This window comes from Bos indicus, chromosome 13, assembly GCF_029378745.1.
Source record: "Bos indicus isolate NIAB-ARS_2022 breed Sahiwal x Tharparkar chromosome 13, NIAB-ARS_B.indTharparkar_mat_pri_1.0, whole genome shotgun sequence".
In the NCBI taxonomy this organism is placed as follows: Eukaryota; Metazoa; Chordata; class Mammalia; order Artiodactyla; family Bovidae; genus Bos; species Bos indicus.
The window spans coordinates 17,551,041-17,571,181 of record NC_091772.1 but is presented as its reverse complement, the minus strand read 5'-3'; the positions used below and the strand labels follow the sequence as shown (position 1 = coordinate 17,571,181).

Genomic DNA, 20,141 nt, shown 5'->3' with positions numbered 1-20,141 from the left:
TCATCAATGTGAAGTGAATTAAATCTGAATTACAAAATTAAAGTGGAATCAATGGCATAGGAGTACTTATATAATCTTATAATTCAAAGACTACAAAGATCAACTTAAAATTGTAAACAATGAACAAAACAACTTAAGAATAATTCAAGAGGATGGTGCCGGTTGTAAAACCACAATATTGTCTTTTCCTCCTAATAGTCTTGCTGTATACCAATTGGTCTTATAAGTAAAAGGATTCTTTATGGAGAATCATTCTGAAAGGTCAGTTTACTGATAACTGTGATGGAAACTGAAATATTTAAAGGGAGAAACAAGTGTCCCTTTCCTTCCAGAAATCTACAAAACAAACTGCTCTAAGGGAAGTAGAGGGAACACATAAACTGTCTACATCTAAATGTAACGTACAGTGAGGTGAATTCAAGCACGTGACAGATCCACAAATGAACCTGCAAAAACAGGCTGACTTCCTTTCATTTCTCTACGAGATCCCGTCTCGCTCTCTCTCCAGTCTCCAGTATATACTGCTCTACTTGACTGTGTTCTATCATGTTCAGTTCTACATGACTTTTGAGGGTCACTACTTCTTGCTCCAACTTCTTTTTCTTCTCCTCTAGTTTTTCACATTTCTTTTGCATTCCCTTCATAGATAATAACTCCTCTCAAAGGACTTGATTCTTCTGCATCCAGGTGCAGCCATTTTGAAGATGCAGTTCCCAGCTCTGCTGGAAGGTCATCTATTGTAGAAAACAATACCATTTGGTAATGAGGCAAGTGGACTGAGCACAGCCTAACTCAAACCCAGGATCAAATAAATAGGATGGTATCTGTATTGTAGAAGGTAGGACCAGGAATTATTCAGAGAATCAAGAAAGAAGTTCAAACCACCAGGAGTCAGAAAATACACTCTTCACTGTCATCATCTTTCTCACACAACATTTGTATTGGATTTTACACTTTTATTGTTCTACAATTAATATTTTTCTACCTTTCCTCTATAAAATGACTACAAGGCCCCTCTTAGTCGAACATCTCTTGTTCCTCCCCACCCCCCATCTTAATGCCCCACGGTTTTCAAAGAAGCGCGAGGGATACTGTATTGGGTTATCTGGGACTGAGTCAATAAATCCCTCCAAAAGAAGACTGAAAACAAGACTCTAATGACTAAATCTATAAATATGGATGCTAATCCCATAAGACTTTTTCTGAACTACAAAGACTTTTTGCTCATTTGAACTGCATTCCAAAGCAGCTAAAGAAATTCCATTTCCCAAGAGTTTACTGAGATGATCCATACATTTTTCTGAAAAGAAAAATGTCACATTCTGGTAATCTTTTGTTACTTTCCATTTGTGCAAGACAAGGGCTGTGTGTATCAATAAATATTCCCTGTTAGTGTGTACTTAAACAAGATTCTCCCTCATGGAGAAAATGACGACAGTGTAAATTTAAGGGCTAAACTGCTCTCCACAGGCTCGATGACAAGAGCTGAGGAGAAAAGGCTCCATGAGAGCTGGACAGTCGGGAAAGCTCTGGAGGAGGAGAGACTGGGCACCAGGTCTGAATAAACAGAGGACTACCCAAGAGAAAAGAAACTGTAAAGACAGAAAGGACAGTCTGAGCAAAGGCCAAGAAAAGGAGAAATCAGCCAGTGAACTCTGAGGATAAAATCCCACTACAGGGAAATAAAAACATGTCCACACAGAAACATGTAAATCAATGTTCACAGCAGCATTATTAATAGCCTCAAAGCGGAAACAACTCAAAGCTCCATCAACTGATGATGGATACATGGCTTAGTCACATACTGGTTATTGTTTGACCATCAACAGAAACAGAAGAACTGATACGTGCTATCACATGGATGAACCTCGAAAACATGACGTCAAGTGAGAAAAGCTAATCCCAAAGGAGCACATACTGTATGATTCCCTTTATATAAAATACCCAAAACAGGCATGTCTCCAGAGACGGATATTAGACTGAGGGTTGCCTGGGGCTGAGGGAGATGGGAGGGGGGCATAGGTGGTGGCTAAGGGACGCAGGGTTTCTTTGGGGGGCTGATGGAAATGCTCTAAAATTGACTGTGGTCACAGGTGACACCTCTCTAGACTAAGAGATACTGAACTACACATGTTCAGAGTGTGAATTCCATGATACATGAATTATACCTCAATAGCTTTTTAAAAAAATTCAATGGCAGGATCTAGATAATCTTCTTAATTCTCCAGTTTGGATGAACGTACTATATACCATCTGAGTACCTCCATGCCTTTACAGTATATCTAAAATGAAAAGAAAAGAAGGCAATGCCTGACTTCAACTGATTTAAAACCCTTTCTGCACAAGTTATTCTTAAATGCACACAATAAATATATACAGAATTCTACAGCCTTTCACGGAAGTGAAGATGTGAAATGACAATTTTCTGGAACATTCCATTAAACATTATCCTCTGATTTTATCTGCCTTGCCTCATCACAATAATACAGCTTTCACTAAAAAAAGTCTATCAACTTCTGTGAAGAATGAGGCACAAGTCCCAACTTTTCTAAGGATATCTAACATAAGAGAAGATATAGTGCAAATGGCAGAATGAAAGTCAGAGTTTAAGAAACAAGTGCATTTAAAGATAATAAAACTAGTAAATTACTTGTAATGAAAATACAAAAGAAAGCTGTCCATGAAAATGAGTGTCTTAAAACACTTTATCCTACGTATTGACCGTTGACACATCAAATTTCACACCTACCTGACTTGTGAGTTGAAGTAAGCTGATCCTTAAATCCTGTGCCTCAACTTCTAAGTTAGGACAATAACGTGACGTGACCTCCAGTGAAGCCTCCGAAATAGACTGCTTTCTTAGGATATCAGTCAGTTCTGGTCGAAGTTGTCTTACAACTGCCTAATAAGATGCTCTGTCACTGAGTTTATAAAATCACTTTACTATTATGTTATGTTAATAATACACAATGCCAACATATGTACTTTGATCTCATCTCACACACTAGCAAAGTGATGCTCAAAATTCTCCAAGCCAGGCTTCAACAGTACGTGAACCGAGACCTTCCAGATGTTCAAGCTGGATTTAGAAAAGACAGAGGAGCCAGAGATCAAATTGCCAACATCCGCTGGATCATAGAAAAAGCAAGAGAGTTCCAGGAAAACATCTACTTCTGCTTTATTGACTGTGCCAAACCCTCTGACTCTGTAGATCACAACAAAGTGTGGAAAATTCTTCAAGAGATGGGAATACCAGACCACCTTACCTACCTCCAGAAAAATCTGTATGCAGGTCAAGGAGCAACAGTTAGAACCAGACATGGAATAACAGACTGGTTCCCAAATTGGGAAAAGAGTACATCAAGGCTGTATGTTGTCACCCCGCTTAACTTAGATCAGAGGACATCATGCCAAAGCTGGGCTGGAGGAAGCACAAGCAGAAATCAAGATTTTCGGGAGAAATATCAGTAACCTTAGATATGCAGATGACAACACCCTTAGGGCAGAAAGCAAAGAAGAACTAAAGAGCCTCTTGAGGAAAGTGAAAGAAGAGAGTAAAAAAGCTGGCTTGCAACTCAAAATTGAAAAATCTAAGATCATGGCATGTGGTCCCATCACTTCATGGCAAATAGATGGGGAAACAGTGAAAACAGTGACAGACTTTATTTTCTTGGGTTCCAAGTCAATGCAGATGGTGACTGCAGCCATGAAATTAAGATGCTTGCTTCTTCCAAGAAAACTATTACAAACCTAGACAGCATTATTGGGACTTCCCTGGTGGCTCAGACAGTAAAGCGTCTGCCTACAATGCAGAAGACCCAGGTTCAATCCCTGGGTCGGGAAGATCTCCTGGAGAAGGAAATGGCAACCCACATTAAAAAGCAGAGACATTACTTTATTGACAAAGGTCCATCTAGTCAAAGCTATGGTTTTTCCAGTAGTCATGTATGGTTATGAGAGTTGTGTCATCAAGAAAGCTGAGCACCAAAGAAGCGATGCTTTTGAACAGTGGTATTGGAGAAGGCTCTTGAGAGTCCCTTGGACTGCAAGGAGATCCAACCAGTCAGCCCTAAAGGAAATCAGTCCTGAATATTCAATGGAAGGACTGATGCTGAAGGTCTAATACTTTGGCCACCTGATGCAAAGAACAGACTCATGGAAAAGATCCTGATGCTGGGAAAGACTGAAGGCAGGAGAAAAAGGGGACAACAGAGGATAAGAGGGCTGGATGGCATCACCGACTCGATGGACATGAGTTTGAGCAAGCTCTGGGAGTTGGTGATGGACAGGGAAACCTGATGTGCTGCATGCAGTCCGTGGGGTCACAAAGAGTCAAGACATGACGGAGCAACAACTAAACTGAACTGATGGACTTTGAAAACTATCACCACAGACATCTACTCACCTTCTTTTCCCTCCTCACTGAATCTGGTTACAGACACAGAAGTGGCCACCCTCCGGCCTTCCTGATATTAAGTTACTCAGAAAAAAGATGCAGACTCGCTGTCCATGCCCAGCCCCTCCCGATAAATCTGCAGAGCTTCACCACCTCATGTTCAGAAAGAAATGGATGTGAATGTGGGCAACTGGTGGAAAATTGCATGCTGTGGAACATTTTGCCCTTCTTTATTAGAGGTGTAACTAACTTCAGAGATCTTCATATAGTCTATCCAGCGCTCAGATCTTTCCAAGTTTCCTATCTCAGAGAAAAAATGAGGCCATTCCCTTGTGGCTTATCTATTTTATATCTAGTAGTGTGTCTATGTTAATCCCAAACTCCTAATTTATCCCTCCTCCCCACCTTTGCTCTTGGCTAACCACAAGGACCAGCATAGCACAGGGAACTCTACTCAATATTCTGTAGTCACCTACATGAGAAAACGGATCTAAAAGATGGGATATACGTATACATAAAACTGAATCAACTTGCTGTACATCTGAAACTAACACAACATTGGAAATCAAGTGCATTCCAACATAAAAGAAAAATGAAATTTAGAAAGTGAGGTTTCTCCCATGGCCTTCAGGGACCCTCGATAACCTGGCTTCCACCTGCCTCCGGACCGCAGCCCCTACAGCCCTCTCCCTGACTCACTCCATTCCTGCTGCTCTCAAATCCTGCCACCCTTCAGTCTTAGTGGACACTAAGTAATTCATCCTTAAAATGAGAATTCTCCAAGCCAGGCTTCAATAGTACATGAAACGTGAACTTCCATTGTTCAAGCTGGCTGTAGAAAAGGCAGAGGAACCAGAGATCAAATTGTCAACATCCGTTGCATCATTGAAAAAGCAAGAGAGTTCCCTAAAAACATCTACTTCTGCTTTATTGACTATGATAAATCCTTTGAGTGTGTGGATGACCACAAACTGTGGAAAATTCTTAAGAGATGGGAAACCAGACCACCTGACCTGCCTCTTGAGAATTCTGTATGCCGGTCAGGAAGCAATAGCTAGAACTGGACATGGAACAACAGACTGGTTCCAAATGGGGAAAGGAGTACATCAAGGCTGTATATTGTCACCCTGCTTATTTAACTTATATTCTGAGTACATCATTAGAAATGCTGGGCTGGATGAAGCACAAGTTGGAATCAAGATTGCTGGAAAAAATATGAATAACCTCAGATATGCAGGTGACACCAACCTTATGGCAGAAAGTGAAGAACTAGAGCCTCTTGATGAAAGTGAAAGAGGAGAGTGAAAAGTTGGCTTAAAGCTCAACATTCAGAAAACGAAGATCATGGCATCTGGTCCCATAACTTCATGGCAAATACATGGGGAAATAGTGGAAACACTGGTAGACTTTTTTTTTCTTTTTTCTTTTTTTTCAGGCTCCAAAGTCACTGCAGATGGTGACTGCAGCCATGAAATGAAAAGATGCTTACTCCTTGGAAGGAAAGTTATGAGCAACCTAGACAGCATATTAAAAAGCACAGACATTACACTGCCAACAAAGGTCCTTCTAGTCAAGGCTATGGTTTTTCTAGTGGTTATGTATGGATATGAGAGTTGGACTATAAAGAAAGCTAAGTGCAGATGCATTGATGCTTTTGAACTGTAGTGTTGGAGAAGACTCCTGAGAGTCCCTTATATTGCAAGGAGATCCAACCAGTCAATCCTAAAGGAAATCAGTCCTGAATATTCATTGGAAGGACTGATGCTGAAGCTGAAACTCCAATACTTTGGCCACCTCATGAGAACAGTTGACTCATTGGAAAACACCCAGATGCTGGGAGGGATTGGGAGCAGAAGGAGAAGGGGACGACAGAGGATGAGATGGTTGGATGGCATCATCGACTCGATGGACATGGGTTTGGGTGGACTCCAGGAGTTGGTGATGGACAGGAAGGCCTGGCATGCTGTGGTTCATGGGGTTGAAACAGTCAGATACGACTGAGCAACTGAACTGAACTGAAACGATGCTGGGAAAGATTGAGGGCAGGAGGAGAAGGGGACTACAGAGGATGAGATGGTTGGATGGCATCACCAACTCAATGGATATGAGTTTGAGTAAACTCCAAATGTTGGTGATGGACAGGGAGGCCTGGTGTGCTGCAGTCCATGGGGTCTTAAAGAGTTGGACATGACTGAGTGACTGAACTGAACTGACTGAACTGAAAATGAGAATTATGAGCAAATTGTTTGCAAAAATGTTCTAAGTAAATCATAAATAGCAGATGGAAGAGCAAATCAAGAAGTGTTTGGGTAAAGCTCAGCACTTGAGTCCCAAATTATGATTGAATGACAAGTAGATGCCTTTAAACAGTTGACAGGCCATAAGAATAAATGATTCAAGGCTGAAATATTTCCCAAAATAAATTGACATGAAGAAAAATAAAATTATCACAAGAAATATAACAAATACCTCCAATAAACACAACCACTTGATAGCTTTAAAAAAAAAAAAATACATCTGATACCTAACCTATACAGCTACCCCAAAGTAAGAGCCTTAGCTCTGTACATATCTAAACAGATCAAATTTTGTAAAAAAAAAAATTGTTCTTGAGAATATGCTTCCATTCTAACATTGTAATAGTCCACTACAAGAATTATACTTATTGATAGCTGCACTAAGCACTTCTACAAACATCAGTTAACTCATTAGCTAAAATGATTCTGGAAAGGAAGAAGTTAGAAATATAAGTAAGGTGCAGGTTTTTCACCAGGTCTTCTGACTCTACTAGTCCTCTTACATCCAACCACAGTTACTTCTCTAGTACAAACATATCGATACAAAATAAGCCTCTTATTTCACTCATGCTGCATACACTAATGGTAAATAGGTAAAATTTAGAGAGCTCTTCTTAGACAATCCTGAGATTATTTGCTGCTTCCATAACTTTCAATACTTTTTTGTAATGTTTAAAATAGTAAGATAATGCAATAGACAATGAAAAACACTTATTATCACTAAATATTTATGTCATATCTATCACTGTTTTCAGAAGTTCCTTGTACTAAAATAGGACACTACATAGAGCAAAGTGTTAATTTTCTTACAAGAATGACATCCACAATACAGTCTCCGAATTGCCTATACTTTTCCTCCTTACCATCAGAGGAAGTTATAAACTACCCCAATGATCTATCAAGGAAGGGAAATCACTGCCAAAAATTAAGAGTATCTATCCCATGGACGGAGAAGGCTGGTGGGCTGCAGTCCATGGGGTCGCTGAGGGTTGGACATGACTGAGTGACTTCAGTTTCACTTTTCACTTTCATGCATTGGAGAAGGAAATGGCAACCCACTCCAGTGTTCTCGCCTGGAGAATCCCAGGGATGGGGGAGCCTGGTGGGCTGCCGTCTATGGGGTCGCACAAATTCGGACACGACTGAAGGGACTTAGCAGCATTGCTAGCAGAAGAGGTATGGTTTTTCTTCGTGGGGGAGCAGAGGAGGAGGGACTTTTATAAGTTTATTCTGAAGAAGTTACTTTTTTTAAAGTGTTCAAAAATGTTTTTACAACTGATCTTGCAGTTTTTACAAGTTGGAAAACTGTAAATGATGTGCAAAGGTCGTTGACAGGGCATTGGTTAAAGAAATGACAGTGGAGCCAAGAACGGACTCTGATTTAGACACTGAAGGTGACGACGTGCATGGAGTGATGCACACACTCACTCCAAAGCAGAGGGACTTGGGTGTGTAGCGCAGTCGATGGGGGAGCACACACCGTCTTCCTGGCCTAAACTGCAATCAGAGGAGGGTGCCAGCTCCTCCAATATAGTTGCAATAATTTTGAGATCAATTCCTATGGAAAATATTAAAGGCCTCTCCTTGGATAAGGTCATCGAATGTCCCTACCTGACTGCTATAGACAAATGGATGTGAATTACAAGCATTACTTTATCTGACACATGAAAAATGACATCCCTCCTCAAAATATAGATGTATAGGCTTTCACAAGCCTCTATACTTTCTAAGGTACATACTCTTCGTTTATAAAATATATACATACACAGATACATACACACACATAAATGACTACAGAAAATACCCCAGAGTTCATTTCCTTATTGGCCATTTCTTTCTGCTTTTGTCTGGCAAGTGATTGGCCAGGATTCCCTCCTGTAAGATTCTGGCATTCCGTTCTCCAGAAAGCTGCTTCTGAGTGTCATATGTTGCCCTTCCATAACCTGGAGAGACACTATATGTAGTTTTTGGGCCCATATCATTAAAAGAAAAAAAAAAAACAGTTAAAAGCTTAGAAGCAGAATATAAAATGAAATAAAACTGTTTAAAGGAAGTAGCCTTTTAAAGCACAAGGATCTTTATCCCATGTGAGTAACTCGAATTTTAATTTAAATGTCTGCTAAATTTATCACAGAGCAAAAACATGCAGATATAGTATTGTGAAAGGAAATCTCTTTACAAAACATTTAACTAGTTCCTTCACAGTCTCAAGGCAAGTTAGCCTGTATTTTAACATTTAAAAAGCCAAAATTAAGACGTGGATTGGAATTAAGAAGATTACTTTGTCTAATGTATCAAAAGTGCCAATCATTATGTTAATAATTAAGCTCAAGTTACATCCAATCCTCCACGCAGAAAACACATACACAGCATCTAGTAGAAGCCAAGAATGGCAAGAAACTCATCACATAAACTCTGAATGTCACAGTTCATACCTAGGTTGAGATAACATTTTGTTTGAAATCTAAATAATACATATGAAATAAAAGGGATATTATAAATAATATTGACAAAATGGTGCTAGAAATTTTCACCAACAATTACTCTACCTGATTCAGATCATTTCTCAGTCTTCAGTTCCATCTAGAGCTCTGAGAGTGAGTTCTAGTTGCTGTTCATTTCAACTTCTTTACTATATTGGTCTTCCTTTCTTCTTAATTGCTCCCTAATTTTTTCATATAACATATCAGCATTTCTTCTATTCTATTCTTCTTGCTTTAAGGTCAAACTGCAAAATTTATAGAGCTCTTCTTAAAAAAGCATGAGACTATTCGCTGCTGCAGTAACTTTCATTCCCTCCTCATAATGTTTAAAATAGTACATTGGGAGGAAATACAATGAAGAACACTTAATAATGATCACTGTTTTCATGCAGAGGGTTAAGAATAAAACAGCATAAATATTTTTTTCTTTTCTGTCTTGAGAAAAATGGCTACTTTATCCTTCTGTGGGTGGGAATGAAAAGTAATCTAAACTTTCTTAAGAATAGTTTAGAAATATGGATCAAAGACTGTTTCCAAACGTTCTCATACTTTAACCAAATAATATGCTATTATTGAAGAAAATGAATTCAAAATAATTAGAAATGAATCTGTAGAAAAGATGTTCCTTGTAGTATTAAACATAAGACAGGAAAGTGGAAAACAACCGAAAGTCAATCTGTTGAATCATGAATGAGGTTTCCCTTATGGTGGACTTCTGTATGATCATGAAAATGATCATTTGGAAAAATATACATTAAGTCATTAGAAGCATTCACTGTTAAGAACTTACATTATTTCCATGAATTTCACACTCCACAATACTAACGACGTATTCTCCCCTGTAGAATCCCAGAGGGTAAGTTAAAAATTATAACACAAGTACGTCTCCGCAGTATTAAAGTAAATAACAGTTCAAATATTTCTTTAAAACTAGGATGCACAGTACCTCAGTCTACCGAGCTCTCGTTGCCACTCCACTTTCTGATGCCCTACTGTGATTCACTTCTTTTCTTTCAGACAGTTCTTTCTGTAGCTCACCAACCTTATTTTCCAGTTTTTTAATTTCTCCTCTAAGTAGTTCACAGTGGCTTTTTTAAAGTTCCATTTATCTTTCACACAAAAGAATTGCATCCCATATTTTCAACAAGCTAACACAATCTGCAACAAGAAGAAAACACAAAGAAACAAGAAACACCTTGATATGAGTAATTTTTGAGTATAAAGGACTGTGCCTTTCATATTCACTCCTCCATACACTGAATAGATATTGAGTGTCTGTCAAGTGGAAGACATTATTCTAAGCTCTCCAGATAAAACAGATAACCCTGGCTCTTGTTTAGCTTGCAGTCTAGTAGAAGAGAAAGAGAAATAAAATAATTACATATATACATATATATATATAGTAATTATAAATTCAGGTACAATAAGAATGATCATAGGCTCAGGGTATACACTCACTTTTAACACAAAACATATTTGTCTTTTAACACAAAACATATTTCTAAGATGCACAGCACTGTAATATATCCGTAACTCTAGAGCAGTACTAGACAAGGTAAGCCTATATTACTACACCATACACAAACAGGCTTCATATTGACATTTACACCACGGTCCCACCTTTATACCTCAAGCCAAGTGGTTCTACTTGCAACGTGGAATTCTTAGAGTAAAGACATCACCATCCTCGGAAGCACTTTCAGATGACTAAGTCATTCAGGTAGCTCACGTCATTAATCTGTGCTTTGACCTACACATAAACAATACTGTTTCACAGTATCCTTAAATTATTTATAAAATATACTAACTGTACAAAGGTGATAAATAGTGCATCATTAAATGAAAAACAAACACTTCTTAAAAGGACAGATTTTTATCAAAATGATGATTTGATCAATAGTGTTTCTAAATCAAGTTCTCAAAGTATATGTCTCTACAACAAATGAAGATTTTCTCTTTTGCCACTATTCCTTTTACAAAAGATTTTTTACTAGGATAATATTTTTTTAATTAACTTTTTTATTATACCTTGTTCTTTTCATTAATGCTTTCTTTACAGCCCTAAAATGACAAATGGTTCTTTTCAGGCTAATATTAAATACTTAAAAATACAAACAATACCTAAACTTTGGCTTTTTACATAAAACCATTGTACTGGGAAGTAGTTTTTTACTAAAGGATTAAACAATAAATAAGAGTAGCATTAATGGGGTCGCTAAGAGTCGGACACGACTGAGCGACTTCACTTTCAATTTTCACTTTCATGCATTGGAGAAGGAAATGGCAACTCACTCCAGTGTTCTTGGCTGGAGAATCCCAGGGACGGGGGAGCCTGGGGGGCTGCCGTCTATGGGGTCGCGCAGAGTCGGACACGACTGAAGCGACTTGGCAGCAGCAGCAGCAGCAGCAGCATTAATGGACAAAGAAAATATATGAATAATACTAATAAAGCACTGAATTTAGATCAAAGGAAAAGGAAAAACATAACGTTACTTGTGTTATTTGATAGGAAGCAGTATACCAGGGTTTTTGGCAGTTGTCATTTTCAATAAGAACTACCTTTTATGGCAATAAAACCTATCTGGGAGGTATTCCTTCATTCCTTATAAGAAAGAAACCCATTTTTAAGAAATCCATAATAATCATGCTATTAGCGTTCTGAGGACTTCCAATGCAACTGCTATGCATTATTATAAGCACTTGACATGTCTTAAGGCATTTTTAATCCTCACAGTAATTCTCGGAGACAGGTAATACATTAGGTCCTCTACACAGGGAGAAATGGAGCACAGAAAGGCTGAGGATCTTGTCCAAGCCCACACAGCAGGTCACCAACAGACCCAGAATTCAAACCCAGGAAATCTGGCCTCAACACTGTGGTTCCAAAACATGCTGAGAAAGCAAGATTTAAATAAGTCTTTCTAAGTAATATGATAGCAAATGAACCTATATTATTATTCAATGTCTACCAATAACTATAGATAATTTCTTAATCTTAACATTTTTTTAAATTTTATTTTATTTTTAAACTTTACAATATTGTACTGGTTTTGCCAAACATCGAAATGAATCCACCACAGGTATACATGTGTTCCCCATCCTGAACCCTCCTCCCTCCTCCCTCCCCATACCATCCCTCTGGGTCATCCCAGTGCACCAGCCCCAAGCATCCAGTATCGTGCATCGAACCTGGACTGGCGACTCGTTCTATATATGATATTATACGTATTTCAATGCCATTCTCCCAAATCATCCCACCCTCTCCCTCTCCCACAGAGTCCAAAAGACTGTTCTATACATCAGTATCTCTTTTGTTGTCTCGTATACAGGGTTATTGTTACCATCTTTCTAAATTCCATATATATGCGTTAGTATACTATAAAAAAATCAAACATCTTTCCATGTAGGCAATATTGGAAATCTACTTGCAATAAAGACTTGCTTTTCATAAAGAAATTCATCAGTAGGCATTCATGTAACCATTCTGCTGTTTCTTCATGCATCCGACACACACTTATTGAGCAGACGTGTTAACGACACTCTTAGGATGGGAAGGATGGTTTTAGTAATTTAGAACTTTATGACCCAAAAATAATAATTAATGAAAGATTGTCAATAGCTTTTTCTACTGAATATAAACAAAAATTTCCCCTTTTCCCAGGAATCTATAAACAACATGAAGTTAATATGATGTGGTGTTTCAGAGTACCTTACAAAACCATAGCTACTCATGATGGTATGATCATCCAGAATCAAGGAATGATTCAATCCTATTCAGTATAGCCTAAGTGTTTGTATATTCATGATTCTATAATTTTTAAAAATCTGTGTATGATAGAATTAATTGAAGTAATCATCTCCATATTCAATTACATAAGAATATTACACTTCAGAACCAATGAACAAGCCCTTACCATAAAACTATATATGAACAGAAGTATTATGTACAACTAGTTTACCGTAACAGTTTAAAGATAATGTCATACAATCAATAAGCTTTCTAATATCAGAAATGGAAACAAGATTGAACTCAATGAACACGTCCTCTGCTGGCTCATTTCCAAAAGCATGTATACACTAAAAGCTCCCCTCTGAATATAAAACAAGAAACTCCTTTGAACTCCCCATTCCTCTTCAGTTACCATCCAGTTCTCCATTGCCTGTCCCAGGAAATAGTGCCTATGGAGCTGTTTACGTGTATGCGATACAGTTCAGCTTCCAAGGGGACTAGTCACTGAAATGACTTCTGGCCAAAGGCACTCGTCCTCACCTTACCCTTTCACGGTTAAGTGAAAAATAACGTGCCTTACCTGAAAATAGGAGAAAAACGTGAACTCAAAACCCAATTTTGTCCCTGTTTGTTTGAATTAATTCATGTGTATTAAATCTACCAAAAATGAATTAGGAGATGATTTTTAATGTTATAAAGGCTGGCTTCCCTTAAAAATATTTCCCATCAGTATATCTTAAACAGGGAGTCCCTACAGCACATTTGAAAGCTTTTTCTTTTTAAGGACTAATATCTGGAGAACAGACAAACTTTATATTACTAGGAGCCAAAATCTATTAACACCCATCAGAAAGAGGAACCAATTCCTAAATAAACGCAAATTATATATAATGGTAATGTTATACGTCGATACATATTACCTGCTTACCTTGAGTTACATGTGTGCTCAGTCCTGTCTGTGACTCTTTGCATCCCCTAGGACTGTAGCCTGCCCAGATCCTCTGTCCACAGGGACTCTCCAGGCAAGAATATGGAGTGGGTTGCCACAACCTCCTTCAGGGGATCTTCCCAACCCAGGGATTGAACCCAGGTCTCCCAACAATACTGGAGTGGGTATCCTATCCTTTTCACCAGGGGAACATCCTGACCCGGGAATTGAACCGGGGTCTCCTGCATTGCTCGTGGATTCTTTACCAGCTGAGCTACCTGGGAAAACCCTACATTCAGTTATATTAAATCTTAACAGCCACTGATGAAAGTGGATAAAGCATTTTTAATAATATTTACTGATTTCCCACCTGGAAATGAAATAAGTTATAAAGTTATTATTTGTACCCTAACACCAAAGGTCCAACCTGGAAGGTTCAATTCTTTTAATAGGCAGTTGGGCTGATTCTATGACCTACTCTGTCGCTGAATATTCATCCCTAAGTCCATCCTAAAGGAGGTCAGTCCTGAGTGTTCACTGGAAGAACTGATGTTGAAGCTGAAACTCCAATACTTTGGCCACTTGATGCGAAGAGCTGACTCATTTGAAAAGACCTTGATGCTGGGGAGGATTGGGGGCAGGAGGAGAAGGGGACGACAGAGGATGAGATGGTTGGATGGCATCACCGACTCAATGGACCTAAGTTTGGGTAAACTCCGAGAACTGGTGACGGACAGGGAGGCCTGGCGTGCTGCAGTCCACAGGGTCACAAAGAATTGGACATGACTGAGCGACTGAACTGAATTGAACTGAAGTCAACTATGCCGAGATATCAGACAGATATGAATCTTTAGTCTTGGCGTCAGTGACTGGCAGTTTCAATGGAAAACCTTGACCACTGGCAATGCTTTCTCTTTACACGTATCTAGGTTAGGGACTATCATTGTCCTATTGTTCATAAATTCAATTCTTTAGTCCTAGTATTCAGTATTTGATCTCACCTTCTTTATCATGTAAAGAAATTATAAAAACGGAAGAAGTAAACAATAGCCAAGAGAGTTTTTTGCCTCAATTCCAAACACAAGCTATAAATTATAATAGATTCTAACAATATTTTAAGTTTTCTCACTGAAGTGCTATAAAAACTTAAGTGATCATCTGTCGATTCTAAAAGGCTACTTTTGAAAGGAAATTTTATTTGTTATGAACTCTGCAGCAAACTGTATTATGTTGTTAAAGAAAACAGTATTAAACCAGAAATTCAAATTTACATTTTTACACACCTGTGAATGATTATTTTCATCTCCATCACATTTTTCTTCTTCCTCTCATGTCATTTCTAAGTCTAGTTCTGCTGACAGATCTGTAATTTTTTTTAATTACTTAGAATATTTAGATAAAGGACAGAATATTTAAAACATTCTATCAAATGACAGCTTATATCAATCTTAATCTTCAGCTGAATATTTACTTCTTTAAGAAATACTTCCAATGATCTCAGACTTCAAGAAACCTTGTGGGAAATACCAGAATTCATCAGGTTACAGGCACACAAACATCTCAAGGATTCATTCACAAATTCACCCAAACATCAGTGAACAAAACAATCAGAAACCAAACAAAATTTCAAAATACAGGACATATATATAAAGCCACAATATCTTCTCTTCTCTACTTCATAACAGGACCTTTTATAACAACACGCCAAGCTTCAACTGCAACATTACTCACAGTTTACAAAATTCCTTGATTTTCCTTTTCTCAATTTCTTAAATTGAAATGCTTCTTTCCTAACAAATTACTTTTCATCTTTTAAGACTCAGCCTGCTTTGTAAAGTTATCCTTGATTACAGCTGTCTTTCCCCAGATAAACAGGTATCTCTTTCCTTGTAGCTACCTTAGGACTTTATAGATTTTTCAAGTGTATTTTCATCACCTGAATGTAAATTATTTCTTCACATGTCTACCCTCTTGGCCCTTAGACTGCAGAGGACAGGCACTTAAAAATCATGCTGGTATACATAAGTCTTTAATTCTTTTATTCAATAATTATTTTTTGGGTTCCTACTCAGTATGAGACACTGGAGTTTAAAGAAAAATGTAGATAAAAGGTATCAGGGATGGCTTTTCAAGAGATACTGCCTGAGCGCAGACTTACACAGTTCAAGGGAACAGAGGGCAGGTGAGGGAGAGCACGGAAGGCTGCAGCAAGATGGGGAGAGAAGCACACACATGAGAGGGTAAATATTTGTTCAAAGTACAAGGACAGGTGAGGAGGCCATCCACAGAAGTTCAGGATTCCAGAGCAAAGGACAGAAAGGACGAGAGGTGGAGAGTCAGGCAGAAGTCAGATTATGAAAGCATCACGTGTCACTTTCAGATGTCTAGATATTAATGTGATTTAACGAGTGGTTCATGGTCACATGTGCTGTTTAGACAGGTGACTCGAAACACTACAGGAGATGGAATTTGAAGGGCATACAAATAAATGGGGGGAGAAGAATCTGAAGGCATTAATAATGAAAAAAAAAAAAGGTGATGCAGGCCTGAACTGGGGGAGTGTTTCCAGAAATATTTAGGATATAAAACTTTCTGGGTTGAGTACAGAATAAATCTTTATGAAATCAATACATGTACAAATCCTGGGACCCTGAAGGAGTAGACTCTGCCGGTTACTCGATAAAAGGTATCGACTGAGAAAAGAAATGATATGCATGAACCATCTGAAGTTGCTTCTATTTATTTGGTGGCTTTCCTATGTCACATCTTCCAGTGTTGCAAGGATATGTGTAGGTGTTTTATTTGAATTTGTGCTTCTTGGACCTACCAAGCTCACTGAGAAACAACAGCAAACAAGTCACTTGTAGAGATGTAAAAAAATACAAAAAAAACACTTTGAGTTTATAGCTTGTAGTCACTATTCTAGGAGAGAATCTTGTAAATGCAAAGGTAACTTCTACAGGTGAGGAAGGAAAAGAAAAAAACGATAGGAGTGAAAAAAGAAACAGTGTATGATTTCTTACCATAGCCCTGATTGTATGACTGATTGAAGGCACTAAATTAATTGGTATTTATGGACAACACGTATTAGATGTGGTTATTCAATAGGCTGGGCATCGCAGTAGAATAAGAATTGCTTTTCTATATACTGCTTTTAAATGATACAGATCAAATCAGATCAGTCGCTCAGTCGTGTCCGACTCTTTGTGACCCCATGAATCGCAGCACGCCAGGCCTCCAGCACTCCTTAAAACCAATATTCCTTCTGAACTATTAATTCATTACAAATAATAAAACAAGTTGATATATTAGATGGATACAACTGAGGAGGAATTATGTAGCAAATTTCCCATGACTCCCATTGTCACTCAGAAAGCCAATTCTAAAATATATAAAGTCATATAGAAAACACAAGAAATATTTTAGCATTTGGCTTCAGAGGTGCTCTTGCAGTCATACTGAGTATAATTTATAATGAACACTTATGAATTCAGAGCTATGTAAAAATATATCTAAGAAGCTACATTTTGAGAAGGCAATCTCTAGATGTCTACGTAGGTCTCCCAACTAGATGCAAAATTCTAAATGTAATCCTGCTACACACTCTCAGGTATGCTACATACTAGCCGAAATGAATTTACTTTCTCCTAACTCTCTTTGTCATGTATGATGGTCTTACTATGGTAAGAGGAAGAATGCAAACACCTTTCTAAGAAATACCGTTTGCCTGTAGGTGGCATAAAAGGAGTCAGCACACGGTAGATTTTGCCACAATATCTAATTTTGGAAACGTCAGTGCCCAGGTGGCCCAGGGCTGAAAGCGCTGGGCTTCTTCACTACCTTGTTTGCTTTCTCTGTTTTCTGGCAGCTGAGACCTGCGCAGCTGATAGAGCGTGTAAGTCCCTGCCAGAAACACCACTCCAATATTCACCTTTTCTTTATCTATTAAGGTTGTCAGGGGAGTGTGTAATTTCCTCGGTTCTGTCTTGTCACAATAAACATTTGAAGTGAAGGACGTTAAAGCCCTCAGCGTGTCACAGCTCTCAGACAGTGTTGTAGCTCCATGTTACAGCTCAGTTTTACTTAGAAAATAAAGGAAAATACATCCTCAAGGCATGAGGGCATGCCAACCCAAAAGACACGAAGAGAAGAGACGAAGAGAGAGAGGGAGAGAGACAGAGCACGCACGCATGGGACAGAGACCCCTGGACCTTTGGCTTCTCTTTTTATATGTTTTTTTCCTCCCCCTGGGCTTGCCCCATGTAAACTGGGCTAGCCAGGAGTGCTGTTTTTTTCTACCTGAGGTCCTCACTCTGGTCCTTGGACCTTCCTTTGTTCTATCTTTGTGGGCTCTACCCTTCCTTGTCTTTTAGCCACTGCCATTCTGGACTCCTTTTTCCTATTCTAACTACCTAACAAGGTCATCTGTCCCAATTCTGTGGATGCTGACTGATTTTTGGTCATTGATTGTGAAATCAACAGACACTGATCATCAACTTGCAAATGCCTGGCTCTTTGACAAGTCTCACTACTGAGGCTCAAACCAGTAGAATCCCAACCTGAAAAATACGAAAACAAAGTCTCCATTTATTAGAATGTGAGGAAGAATACAACTCTGACGACCTTCTACAAACTCTTATTTCAGAGAATCACTTCCACGTTGTCCTCTCCCCTCAAACTCACTACTGCTTCACAGCTTATTGTATCTTACACGTTACTCACTGTAAGCGTCTCTTCATGAAGACTAACTAGTTTGTCTCATTTTTTCTACTTTTTACTTTTCTAGTATTACTTACATTGATTCACTCAATCTGTTTGTTGCCTATTCTGTATTCCATAAGAACTTTATGAATAATTTAATTGCCACAGAATTATTAGATATTAAAAATCTTGCATGTTTCAAAATCAGTGTAGTATTTATTGAAAATAACACTTCTAGCATTTAGGGGATGAACCCTATTAATCTGTCTTGTTTCAAAACTTAGTTTGTTTGCGACATCATGCTAATGCTTCAGAGGATTTCTGTGAAACAACTGCCAAAAAATCAGCTATCTTAAAAAAAAAAAGTCAATGCCTTCCATATTCGAATTAGTCTACTTCAAATAACAAACACCAGTACAACATATACGTCTGATGCCTGAGAGTTACTTAGAGGGGTGGGGTTTCCCCTACTTCTAGCACCACCACCCTTCTCCCCCACCCCCAGTATTCTCTGGAGCAACAATGATCTTTTCTCTTTTCACTGGAAATACACTGGAGCCATGTAGAAGGAATTCTCTCAAGTGTCCTCATCAACTCCAAACTCACCTCCCTAAGGACTTACTTTCCTCTCTTCCTCCTGTCACTAGAATCTCTCCTTTCCAAAGGGTAATCTCTGGATCTGCGGCCTGAATTCTTCCCCCTTTACATTCCTTCTATGGATCATCTCCACCACTTCTTTTCCCCTCTCTGCTTAGCAATGGTATCTTACACCGTCATTGCTACTGCAACTCTTTGCTTCCCTCTGGCTATAAACACGCTCAGAAAGAAAAACAAAATAATGCTTTTTCTTGATCCTATTCTGTCCTGCACTATCCGATGCTCCTCTTCCAGATTTCTCTAAAGGCAAGGCTACACCCTTGTTACTCAGAAAGCCTGTTAGAAACACAGAATCTCAGACCTCCTGCTCAGCAAGTACACTTCCCACAAGGTCCCCAGGCAACTAATTCAAATGTGAGAAACTCTGGTCTACACTGAGCCTGCTTCTACATGACCTCAACTTAATTTATTCTTCTAAAATCTTAGCCTCAACTTACCCTCAGGAGAAGGCAATGGCAACCCACTCCAGTACTCTTGCCTGGGAAACCCCATGGATGGAAAAGCCTGGTGGGCTGCCGTTTATGGGGTCGCCCAGAGTTGGACATAACTGATGCGACCTAGCAGCAGCAGCAACATACCTTCACTCTACCCTCACTTTGGAGACACTTCCCTCCAAATTGAAACTGCATTAGAAGCTGGAAACTTCCAGTGGACACTGTATCAGGCTGTAGGTTCCTTGATCTCCCCATCATGGCCCCTGCTCTCTCTTTCCTTCCAGTTCTTTTGTTTTGGCCTAGGTGACACCATCCTATGAAGTAGCATCATCTCATATGACATCAATTTGCACACATTTACAGCTGAGTGCCTATGCCCATGTTCCTGCACAGAGGCTAACACACAGCTCTGCGTGCCCAGGGACCTCAATCCTGAATGCCTTCTCACAGGCAGAAAAACAATAAGACGAGGAAAACTCTGCTGTTCCTCTCGGACAAGCTCACTTCAAATTCAT

At 38.9% G+C, this 20,141-nt stretch overlaps 1 protein-coding gene across 1 annotated transcript in view; it reads right to left on the bottom strand.

The window, feature by feature from the left end:
- Positions 1-20,141, bottom strand: part of LOC109567901 (ankyrin repeat domain-containing protein 26-like) — a 117,979-nt gene that overhangs the window by 95,406 nt on the left and 2,432 nt on the right. The window contains exons 3-4 of the mRNA XM_070802004.1: positions 10,805-10,926; positions 406-10,334 (exon numbers count right to left, since the gene is read on the bottom strand). The gene's annotated coding sequence lies outside the window, so the exon portion shown is untranslated. The remainder of the gene's footprint in view (positions 1-405; positions 10,335-10,804; positions 10,927-20,141) is intronic.